Source organism: Ambystoma mexicanum, chromosome 6q (genome assembly GCF_040938575.1).
Source record: "Ambystoma mexicanum isolate Mex_15411 chromosome 6q, UKY_AmexF1_1, whole genome shotgun sequence".
Classification (NCBI taxonomy): Eukaryota; Metazoa; Chordata; class Amphibia; order Caudata; family Ambystomatidae; genus Ambystoma; species Ambystoma mexicanum.
Window position 1 is genome coordinate 1,338,021,065 of NC_090937.1, and position 12,463 is coordinate 1,338,033,527.

Below are 12,463 nucleotides of genomic sequence, written 5' to 3' on the forward strand. Positions count from 1 at the left end.
CTTTATAGATGGAACACTGTCTTGAAGTTAATACTTTGAGTTGCTTGTAACTCCTCTTGAAAGTATAGAGGCTTTGCTCACCTTGAATAGCTGCTGCTCTTCTAAATGTGTTAACCTGGGTTGTGCATCCCTGAATTGCTTTGCAGCTATTCTAAAAATAGTTTCATAAATGTCTTACTTACCATAGAAACTGTATTATACACGTCTTTAAAGTATACTGGGTATAACTAGCTATTAGGTAGCAGATGGTTATGTACCAATAGGCCAAAATCCATTGTGTCTTGCTTAGTGTGATTGGGTTTTGCTTACCCTGATTTGCTTAGTGTGCATTATGAAATAGTTATTGAATGTTCATACTTGTCATTGTGTAGCTTAAGGCCCCTCCAGAAATGATATGAGTTGATTTACTAGCTCTGTACTGAGTTCTACAAAGTAATGTTGCAAGGGGTATACTTGCAACAGGGTTGGTTTATTATGTGATTTCATAACGGAGTGTCACTGCATGACTGATGGGGTCAACTACCCTTGAAGTACAGATTGTTTTCTATAAATATATCTAACCTGGTCTTATTCCCCAAGAACAGTAGATTACGATCCTGAATATATTACGTTATGTTTGACCCACCTTGACTTGCATCTTGCTCCTATAAATAAGGTTATACCTTGGTTTGCATACCATAGGGAGTTTTTTTTTTTAATTGTGTTTATATGATGTTACAGTACTTATCCAAGATTTATCTTGGTCTACTTGTATTTAAATAAACCCTTTATTTTTACAATATTTTACAACATAGTGTTTCAGTGTTTCTTTGAACCATATGTATGCTACAATTTATTTGTCCCAAGCTACAGCCCTCTCCCTCCGAAGATAAGCCTGGATACTCTTTCCATGCTACCCACATCCTAGGGTGATACAGCCTTATACTAAGAGTGGAGCTTATGTACTGCCTCAGATATGGTTTGTATGAAGTCTTGGTAGGATTTTGGAAAAACCTGTCCTAACCCTGAAATAAGCCCCCCCACCCCCCGGTCAGAGCCCGCCCTCTCAACACCAGTCCAAGGAATCCAGAGACAGAGAGCTACACAGAGGACAATCCAGCTACAACCATTTCTTCAAACATAAGGTTCTGTAGGGTGAAAAGTGATTGCTTACCTTCAACCAAGAAGTTGCTCAAGAGTGTTGGAGTGCACAAAGGTGTCCAGGGTGTCCACTCTTACCTCTGACCCAATCTACCGGTTTCTGTCCTTTTAGTGAGTCCTTTGATCGGCTCTCCAACGTTGCATTAACTCTTCTAGCATCTTATTCCAGAGACTGAAAGTATCCAGAGGAACCTTTGCTGATCTGCTGCTTTGTAAGACTTTGAGCCCTCTCCGGTCTGACTTTTGCATAGTTAGGGACTGTACTTTAAAAGCTGTAGTTTGCCACGGAACCGCCTCTAGAACGTTAAGCTCTGCTACTGTAAGACTAACCAACCTTTTTCCTTCCTAAAAGACTTTATTTTATGTGGTTTTGCTAACTAAATGCAATTACCGCATATCTTTGTCTTTGCGCGTGTGCGCGGCCGTACTGATACTACGTTAGAGCTGTCATTGGTGTCAAACTCGGTAAAAATTGTACCGCAACCAACTACCTTCTAAGCAGTGGCCTTTGAAAAGTGTTTATAGATGGGCCTATGCGTTTTGATTAAGTGATCTAGTATTTTAAGACATTCCTTGTGTAAATGGAATATATGTATTACTATAACTTTATTGGTGTAAGTGTTTCTTGTGACTACTGTACTAATTGGGTTCAGTGTACTTAGCTACAGCTCACATCTTCCTCTTATGATCACCCTGACTGCTGTGCCACTGTACCAACGTTCCATGAATAGTACAGACTGATATAAGTTGTGGACCTGTATACCATTGGGATGGTTTTATCAATTCTTACCTCAAGTGGACTTTAGGAAAACTCCCCTAACAGTGAGCCACCAGGGATAACTGGGAACCTCACACATGTCAAAAAAGACAACACCTGCAAAATCCAAATAGACATCACTTGTGTAGATGGGCACACATTCTCAGACATTACTTACCTAGAATGCCCAGCAAAGTCCAGAATGTTGAAAACAAAACAAAAATGTTGACATTTGCCACTAGGAAACCACCGAAACACAGCGCATTTCCTTTCCTTCCCATCTTCCCACGGTTGTTTTGATCAAAACGGTACCTCACATGTGTGGGTCCTTGGCGCTCAGAGGAAAGGCTGAAACACCGGTACACTAAATGCTCTGGATGGAGAAAATCCAATATTGTGATCGTTTTCTGTAGGGTACTCAAAGTAACAAAGGGCATTAAGACTTTTACTTTTGTCTATTGGGTGGTGCTGAAAAACTATTGTAATTTAAAAAAAAGGGATTTGACGTAAGATATAACAATTAGGGCTTTGAATGAGGGCCTCTAATGCTTTTCAATGCAGTTGACATATGAGGATGGATTTGTGCTTGGCTATGTGTCCCAGCCACTTAACGGCTATCTCTGAGTGAAATCTATATGATGTTCCTCTCATTCTCACCCTAGACCACGCCCCTTTTTGTGCTCTTGCCTGGATTTGTATTGTGTGCGAATGTGTCAGCCATTTTACTTCCAAAATGCTGGCCTCCATATGTTAATGTTAAAGTTATTTGACTTCATTGATGCTTTCAAAAATATTGACTACAGCTTTGAAGTTGCGTTACACATGTTAATGTATTTTGTATTTAAAATAAAGAAGTAAATGTAATTGTGTTTTGTTCTAAAATGTCTCTCAAAATGCCCAGGGACTTGGTTGTGGTTGTCTAGTGTTTTCTGCTGTAAGTATTACCTGACTGGATATGCAGTTTAATTGGATTGGCTATGGAGTGTCTGCTTGTGGTATTGGAAGGGAATGGTAAGGCCATTTGTTGACAAACTTTATAACCTGTTGTGTGTATGCACAAGTAAGGTGGATGCATTACGTGTTCTTAAACTGTTATCAGTTTATGGTTATGAAAGTAGTGTTTTCGTTGGGGTGGCACCACAACAAGCAGCACATTTCTGGGTCGAGATGGCTGACAGTGCCAGTCCAGCTGCCACGCTTACAGCAGATCGTATTATGTTGCAATGCTTTGGCAGTTTCCATTCCCAGCATGGCTGCCGTACTTGCACAGTGCCACGTTTTCACTGTCCTACATGCCCCTAGTCCACTCTTTCTGTTAATATAAAGCACAACCCCAAAAACTTTGTTAATTAGAAGTCCAAGTCCAACCATCCCCGGTGCTGTGTTCTCGGAGCAGCAGGTTTGTACAGAAAGAAGAGCCAGAATCTATGGTTTTCTTCTTAAATTACTGCAAGACAATGAAACGTTATTCAGTACTCGGGGTGGTTTGGCAAGGTCTGATAGCCTAATACAATGATGCTTTACTAATCGCAGTGATGTTTCCATTATTTGATAAAGCAAGAAAGAGAGGCATGGCAACAGAACGGGATTGGGCAGAACTCCTTTGTTGATTTGGGAAGAGAAATCACAGTGGTCGCCCCCGAGCGTGATGTACGTCTGCTGAGCATTCAAAGCGCTCCTGTAATTCTTTAGGTGAAACACTTTTTCACTGTTGCCATTCCTGAGCATGCAGCAGGCATAAGCATACCCGATAAATGCAGCCTTAAACGGAAGCATTGGAACGGTCACGCCCTCACTGTTTCACGATCAATAGTCGCTTCACCTGCTCCTCACGCCGGCATGTATAGTAGTAGGTTCTAATTACTACTGAAATAGTGGCGTTCTCTTACATTGCGATCCTGTCAGGGTGGCTATACGACTGTCTGTCAGCGGCACAATGCAGGGTATGGAAGCAGACCAACCAATACAAGAATGAAACGGGGAAGCGAGGCTGCAGAAAGGAGAAATCTAGCACTGAAAGATGCCGGTATATGACATCCAGAGCCAGGGTAAGTTGATGCAACAATGGGAGGGTCACTCTTAAGGGATTCAAAGAGATGCATAAAGCATTGTTGTCTGCTAAATTGTTGCCTGTTATTCTACCTTGTTCGTTGTGATTTTACATGTGTCCACAGCACATACTAGTACAAAAAGGTATAAGAACTTGGATGTTTCATACAAGGATATCCCATTTCTGTGCATTAGTTAGTCATGCGTGTTTGATATGTGTGTCTGTGTACACAATGCTGTCGCCTTTACTGTAACAGATTTACATTACACTTGTTGCTTTAGTTTGACGTTGTAGCACTGTTCAGTTTTAAAATGGTTGGCACAATAAAAATTTTCATATCGAAAAAAATCGTTCTGTATTTTTGCCTGGCTGGTAGTCGAGGGGCATTAAATGTGATCAATGTTGTGTTGCTGATCAATTTCATACATTGACAGAATTCTCAGTTATGTCACTTTCCTTTAGATCAGAAAATATATCTAAGTCCAATAACATGTGATGACACATGCTGGTTTTGCAGCAAAGAAGAATGTAACTTATGTTTTTTCATTGCCCTTTTGTACACACATTCTGGATACAGACCAGTCATACAAAATATCTTAAAATTCTCTACCCCTTTAACCTTTGCAGATATTTTACTTGATGAGCATGTGGCTGTTGATTGATTAGGCGTGAGCAACTGCTTGGGGGGATAGCATGGAGTATGGAAATGTTAATTTAAGTGGCTCGGAAGGGGAGGTGCACATGCACAGCTGGTGATGGACGGTGGTGTGTCTGCAAGGGGTTAAAGAGGATGAAGCTATATCTGTGGAGTATAGGGGCTGAATGATGTGTGAGAATCTGTGTGGCTGTTGGAAGGCTTGAATATGGAAATGCATGTAGGGCTGATGATGGAAAATTGGATATACCTTTGAGGCAAGGGGGGGGTCTATAGCCTTAAGAACAGAGGGTATGCCGGATTTGGTATGCTAGCAATACAAATGTACCAGCTGTGTGATGTATGATCTGGATAACCCTGCATGAAAACATTATGGCCAACACAGCTTGATGGCCTTTATTGATAACATTGCATAAGATCAGTATTGCTAATTCCTTCCTGGCTTTCTTATCAATCTGCTGTCAATCTCAATATTCCACTATTTGTCTGAATTGGTCTGAACCCTACAAGACCTGTTTCTCTACATATAAATACCAACTCAGTGGTCATACATTTCAAGTCTAAGTAATTAGATTGTACATTATATATACCTTGAGCCTATTCTTATTAGTGTATATTTACTTGCATCCTTTTTAGTTTGGGTTATAAGCGCCACCTATGAACCCGAAAATAATGCACAGATATGGAGAAATGGCATATGAGGAGGAGCACAATGCTTCTAGGTGTTTGAATATTTACCCACCCATTTACTGCCTGTGGCCATGCTAATCTGTATTGCCATTCCCACCCAGTTCCTGCCCCTCTCCCCATGGGAAATCTTACAGCTACTTTTATGAAGCCTTGCCAACATTGCACGTGGAAGTGCATGCAAGTGTTTTTTCAAAGCATTCTTCTGTGCGCTACTGGAGTAATACAAATGTCTAAACCAAGTCTGCCGTCAGCCACTTGATTTATAAGCAGTGTGTGTTTCACTGAGGTCCTGTTAAAAGTAAGCATTGGCAAAGCCAACAATTTCAGTGTTCTGTGCACTATTTCCCAGCTGCTACTATTAATGGCCAGTTAGTCCCATTTTGGCAAGACCTGGCAAATATTGTTTCCATGTCTACACAAAATGTAAAGCTGTTGGCATTGCAAATGCTTGTTCTGCATGGCTTCAGCCAGTCCTATTACTTGATTATAAATTGGGTCTGTCCAAATGTTTACCACTTTTGGCCAGATTATAAAAAAACGCCATTGTTTTTCCCTTACCAAAGTCCACTTTCAGGACCAGATGTACGCTCTTTGTGAATGTTTGGCACAAATCTGTCTAGTGTTTCAAACTGTAGAGAACAGCACAATTTGCTTGTGAGCAATTGCACAGGAAATCCATATTTGGGACCCCATCTATAACTTTGCCCCACCCCACTCCTTGATCCTTACTCATGAAACCTAAACAGATTTTACATCATTTAAAAGGGCCATTAGGCAAGATTGTATGCAGTACCCTGTGGGAGACTGCACCAGCCTTGTCCTCTTGGCAATAGTTAACCCAACCTTTGGTATAAGTCTGTACTACACAATTTGGTAGTGACTGAGCAGCCAGGCTTATCTCAAGAGGGGTCAATGTGAGCTGTAGGGTTGCAACATAGTGTCACAGTGACAAGTATCCAAATAACACTTACACTCAAGGTTTCTTGATTAAACAATAATTTATTATTTAACAGTCAGAGTTTCAATAAGCCTTCTTTAGAAGGGAGCAAATATGTAACACTTAAATATACTTCAAAATACACACTCGCAGTTTTAATAAATCAGTAGATACTCTTTTGGGATGGCACACAGGCACTTCCTACACCCTCAGGTGACTTCAATAACTAGGACACTGTGGAAATTGATATATCACCGGTACATTTAGAGAAATATTGAGTTGGGTGTCAAAAGGAAAAGGTTAGGGAAGGAAACAATGGTTAACAAGTTTCTCAAACAGGTAAGCACTTTTGAACCCCCCAATGAAATGTAGATTAATCCTTTTGCAGCTATACAAGTATCTATAACCTTTTGGAGGGACAGATCAAAACACAGTCGGAGGTTAGAGTCGCCAGGGAGCCAGGACAGCCAATGTCAATTGAGCAAAGGGAACTGGATATCCCAGCCCTTTAAAATCAGTAGCATTTACTCTGGAGGTGGGTGGGGATGCAGATTTGTATTCATACATCAATAATCAAAATGACTCAGCTGGTTGGCAAAAGGAAGACTGTTTTAATATCAATTATCTAAAACAGGGAGCATAACGAACATCAACTCTATCCTCTTACTCAAACATTCTTGATAAAAACTGAGATCTTGTGCAAAACTCGTCACCAATGACGTTAACCTACGTATGAACCAACGTCATCCTACGTGGCAAACTACAAAGACCTATGAGTATGGGTGATTGACTCTTAAGTGAACATCTAAGTATACAATCCATACTAGTCTAAAAAAGTGTGAATATGTTATTGGTTACTTATCAGGTGCGGCAACTAAGCCCTCCCCTAAAAATGACCACTATGAACATCACTAAATGCACAACATCCCATTGGTTTACACAAGTATAGAACCCCCACATACACAGTCCTCTCCAATTGGTTGGCATCCTAACCTCCGTCAGTACTTTTCCACCTACGTCTAGCAGCCTGCAGGCTGGCCATCCAGGTGCTGGTGAGCTTGCCTTAACCATTGCTTCCCGCCAATTAGCATATCAATCCATCACCTCAGTGGTCTACTGTCAAGTAGGCTTTGAAGCTCGGCCTTGAGAGTGTTCTTAGCAATGAGAAATTCACGGAGTGAAAGCACGGTCTGCCCTCGTGCGTAGGTGTGACCATCTCGTTCGTCCAACTTCATGCTTCCTTGTGATTAGAGACCATGGAATTGAGCCTTTTGGTGCATTTAATACTATTTCTTTTTTAATGGACCTCTGGCGTATTCCTTGGTATGTTCGTGCCTTCTGAACAGGAGTTTTGTTCGTTCACATGATTTGTATCCAATGTCGGTTCACTCCAGTTTGATAAGACCTTGGCTTCTTCGGCTCACCTAGCCTTGTCTGCTGAGATTCACTTTGTAATTCAATTTGCTTTTTAACTGCGACACACTAGAAATGAGGCCTCTTGCTAATGTCCAGCACTACTATAATTTGTAGTGGAAACATCCATCCTTTTTACTTGTCCATAGGTCTATATGCATAGGTTGGCGCTTGCCGCAATCTATTCACTATAAAGCTTGAGGCTAACTTTTAAGATTACTTTGCTTGTTTGCGTTTCTTATGCATCTGTACATGTGTAAAATGACTCAATGTCTTCATCTGTTTCTGTGGCATAAACTTCTTCACCTTGATCCCAAGATGTCACCAAGATGATGCCTTATAGAATATCTGCATTCTCTGGTCTCTGCATCTCTTCTAGGTACGTCATCTCAGCTCTGCGTGACGTATACTGGCAATGGATAGGGTATCAGGTAATAATATCCCCAACAAAAATATCGGCGTAGATATGGCCGTTTGGTTCGCCATAGGCAATATTTTTGTTGGGGATATTATGTGGGAGCAGGGGTTGCAGGGGTGTCCACCGCACATTAAAAAATGATGCGGGGGTGTCCCCCGCAGGGTCCATGTGTGAATTTTGTCACAAAAATATGGCGATATTTTTGCATCGCAATATTTTTGCGGCGGAATTATCACATGGAACCATGGATAGTGACGTTAACATTCTTGTTTACCGTTTAATAGCTCTATTTCTTCTGGGATTTCATTCAAATGGCCATCATATTTTATTGTATGCAGGTATGGTTTTCTCAATGGGAACCTTGCCCCCAGGATTCTTTGATATTGGTATTTTCACTGGTACCGCACAGTCCATACTCTGCCCTTTGTTGGTTCAACTGTTCTGTGTATGTCACATACTCTGGTTTCCAACATACAGGTAAAAGTTGACGGAACGGTTGAGGTGGGGGTACTTGGCTCCTGTCATGATGCCTACCCCCGGGGAACCAGACCAGGTCCAGCAACTCCGGAAGCGGGCATCAATTTATTTTGAGCAAGCTCAAAAACCCCTGCTAGGGGCTGTTTGGGTTCGGTCCTGGCGCCTATGGCGAGTCAGTCCTGGCGCCATAGGCGCCAGGCTCATAGAGTAGAACTTACCTGATGCAGACCATGCTGCAAGCTTACCTGATGCAGACCATGCTGCAGAGCTCCAAGCCAAATCAGGCTTGGAAGGGACTATTTTACCTAGGGACTATTTTTCACTCGGGTGGGGCTGGGGAGGAATGCTTACCTGGGACTACTTTGGAGGCTATTTAAACCACGCCCGAAGAGCAGCACGCGCTTCGAGTTATTCTGCATCCAGCAGCGTAACTCTCACCGTGTCTGCAAGCCTGCATCCAGTCTTCTGCCACGCCCGCGTAGAGTCTGCAGCTCCTAGAAAAAGGGAGGAACAGAAGGAGAAGAGGTTAAAATAAGAGCAAAACCTTCGATCCTTACCTGAATTCCGGATCCACCGCGCCTTCGAACTGGAAGAAAGAAGCATTTTACGCAAGCTGCCTCGCCTGCTGCAGCGCCACGCTGAACTCACTGGCCTTTGCGGCATCCTTCTGCACGTTCCCGCCGCATTCTGGCACCTAAGGGGAACACAAAAACAGCAAAGGTGAGCCAAGGGAATAAACAGAGGCAATAGTAACTACCCCCATAGACTTACCTGATTACTGCCGGGGGTACTAGTCCTCTTCACGGGTCAGCGCAGTCTCCATTGCATCCTCGCCGTACCCCAGGTCCTAAGGGGAACAAAAGGACAACAAAAGGACAACAAGGTGAGACGAAGGGAAAAACAAGGGGAACTCTTCTCACCACAATAGACTTACCTAATTTTACCGCCGGAGGCATTATTCCACGAACTTCATATTTTCTCTCCACACCTGAATAAGGGAGCAAGCCACAGGTTACATTCTGGCCTTATTTTATTGAACTGTGTCGGATAATCCAACTTCGTCAGCTACCACGAGGAACTCTTCACTGGGGTCAAGCTGCAAACTGCAAGGAATCGGACAAGAGAGAAAGTCAGACATGTGAACTCTTACGAACTACATACTTTTTGGAGTCCATATTGTTCTGGAACTCACCAATTCCTTCGAGCCAGTGAAGCAACTGGTTATCAACGTGCCCCTGCGCTCAATGCAGGATGGAGAGCTCATCTTTTCAAAGCATCAGGTGAGACTATAAGAGGGGACATCAAAGGTGATCTGTGCGGAGAACAGCGGGGGTGGGGGGGATTTACGCTCAACCCCACGGGTGGTTAATTCCCTTTCTCCATTTACATAAGAATATTCCTACGGGCCAAGCAAACAAAGCTAGGTGGGCCAGTCCAGTCCGTCATCTCGGCCCTACGCGTCACACTGGTGGAGACCGCAGCTGTCCAGTTCAGATCGACGCCTCTGTGGGAGCCAGGTGAGCGTAACAGCTCCTCCACTCCAAAAGTCTAGGGGAGCTCTTCTTGAAGGTAAGTAAAAAGTCTTGCACAATGTTATAAAGAGTTCTTGTTGAAAAAGAAATCACTGTTGGGCCGCCACAAGCTGGGAGGCTTGCGATATGCAAAGCTGCAAGCAACTATGCACAAGGCAGCAAATACAAGTCTCAACTGAAAGTTAGAAAGCTACACAACAAGAGGTAAGTACCCCTTAGTTTACAGTACTTGCGTCTGAGAAAATTGGTTCCAGCTGGCTTCTGTTCCTGTTGTAGTATGGCAGATCCTGTTGTTCCTGGGCCTCCGACGTGGGGACAAGAGGGAGGACATCTGGGGACTCCTGCACTACGATTTGAAGGTCGGCGGCAGCAACGGGCAAACTTCAGATCAGCTGCACTTCGCGGTTTCAGCTTCTCGCGAATAGCACCACCGTAGTTTTCAGATACCTTCTGGACTTTCCTTGCTTCTGGGGTCCAGCACTCTATTGAGGTGGTTCAGGCTTGGTCGTCTTGCTTCAAGTGAGTCCGGGGGTTCTTCCTGGGGCTCGCCTTTTTATGCAAGTCACTCCCATTCATTACAGCCAAGCTGTCACTCACACAGCAGGGTGACTGTCCTCAAAGGACAGTCAGCCGGCCAATCACTTTTGGGTGCATTCCTGTAACCAATGAGACTAAGCACAGGGAGTTTGGGGAACCTCCCTTGCTTCCAGCCCTGCCTGGCACACTGGAGCCAGAGGCGGTCTTCACCATTGAATCCCACCAAAGACAAAATGAACGAAGGGACCAAACCTGGTTTGGTGCGCAGAGTAAATCTCAAGAAGTACCTTTCCAACAAGAAATGGCGAAAAAAGACCAGCGCCATTTTGACAAAATGGGCACCCATGGTTGCTATACTGCAGCTGAACACAGCCCATGGTAAAAACACATATTGGTAGAAAAAAGTAAACCACTGCTACCAGCCATTAATTGTAGAAAGGGTAACATAAAAATGTTACGTGAGAAGCTAGACAAAGGGAATACTAAGTAACCCCTCCAGCACCCTATTGTAAAATAGGTTGTGCTGGGTCTATACATTTAAAAAGTAAGTAAAGTCTATTTCACTACACTGCTCTTGGAAACAGTAGTAATCCAAGAGAAGGTATTTAAACCATAGCAGAAATCCAAAGGATTTCTGTGACACTGCACTGAGGGTACTGTATTTCACAATACAAAAAGATGCCTATGGAGTTTGTCAGACTCCAAAACCAAAAGAAACACAGGGATGAAAAATAAAAAAAACAAAATGCATGAGAAAGTGGGAAAAATGTCTCGCAAACTTCAGGGTAAAAATTCAAAGTCCTAAAGTCCAGCAAAAGTGCTGGTGGTATCTAAAGTAGAAGGGAATTAGCACATTTTTGAGAATTCTTCCTAACCGCTATGAATACCTAGGCTACAAGAACTAGGATGGAGAGTATAGCGATATTTACAGCCTGTTGGTTGGAAAATAATAGTAAAATGTGACTTATCTTGTGGGGAGGCTTGGGAGGAAATTAAGGTCTGTATGGCATATGTAGAGGGTGGCAGAGTAGACTTGAGGTGTGAAAAGTATAGGGAGGATGGGGGGATAGTGCAGGTGAGATGAGTGAACAATGGTTTTATTTTGATCAGATTCTGATAATATATGTTGATTTTGCAATCTTAAAATTCATTCAAGTTGTCTGAAGCCTGTGATGATTGACACACATAGGCTGGCTGTGAAGAAAGATCTAATGAGTAGATCACTCCTGCCAGCTGAGAAATTATTGTACATGCAGCACGAGCTGAAAGCATGGCTGACTAAGTTTTATTTTCATGAAGTGACCTTATTTATTCCCGTTTGGAGGTTTAATTTGCTGCTATCTAGCTAAAAACCCGACATGTTTCATCCCTTAAAGTTGGCATTGAATCTGATATTCATAATATTGTTTGTAGGGTGATCTGAAGATCTTTGAGCGGATGATGGCCATGCCCAAGGCTCAGACTACTTTACATCAAAACCATAGCTATTATGAAAGACTGAATTCAAAATTGCCTAGTTATCTATGTATTTAACATACTTCGAAAACAGTCTTTCAGGCTAAATATTCCATATTCAGGCAGAGCTTGCTTAAGTTACGCTGATTCCCATCCATATCAAAAAGCTGACAGTAGACCAATGTGAAATAGTGCAATTTCTATTTGTCGTGTTTTTCAAAGTTGTTCTCAATGTTTCCAATTTAGAGTATTTGCTAAAGATTGGTGATTTATTATTTTCTCTTCTTCTATGAACCTGTGATATTTGCATGAGAGTGCAACATTGGTTATTATGAAATGGTCTACTTGTGTGAACCCACAAATTATCTTCTAGCATGAATGTTCTTCTACAAATTCATACGC

General features: G+C 42.5%; 1 protein-coding gene across 1 annotated transcript in view; it reads left to right on the forward strand.

Moving 5' to 3' along the window:
- The window catches only part of WDR1 (WD repeat domain 1), a 590,429-nt gene that overhangs the window by 423,186 nt on the left and 154,780 nt on the right, over window positions 1-12,463 (forward strand). The window lies entirely within an intron of this gene.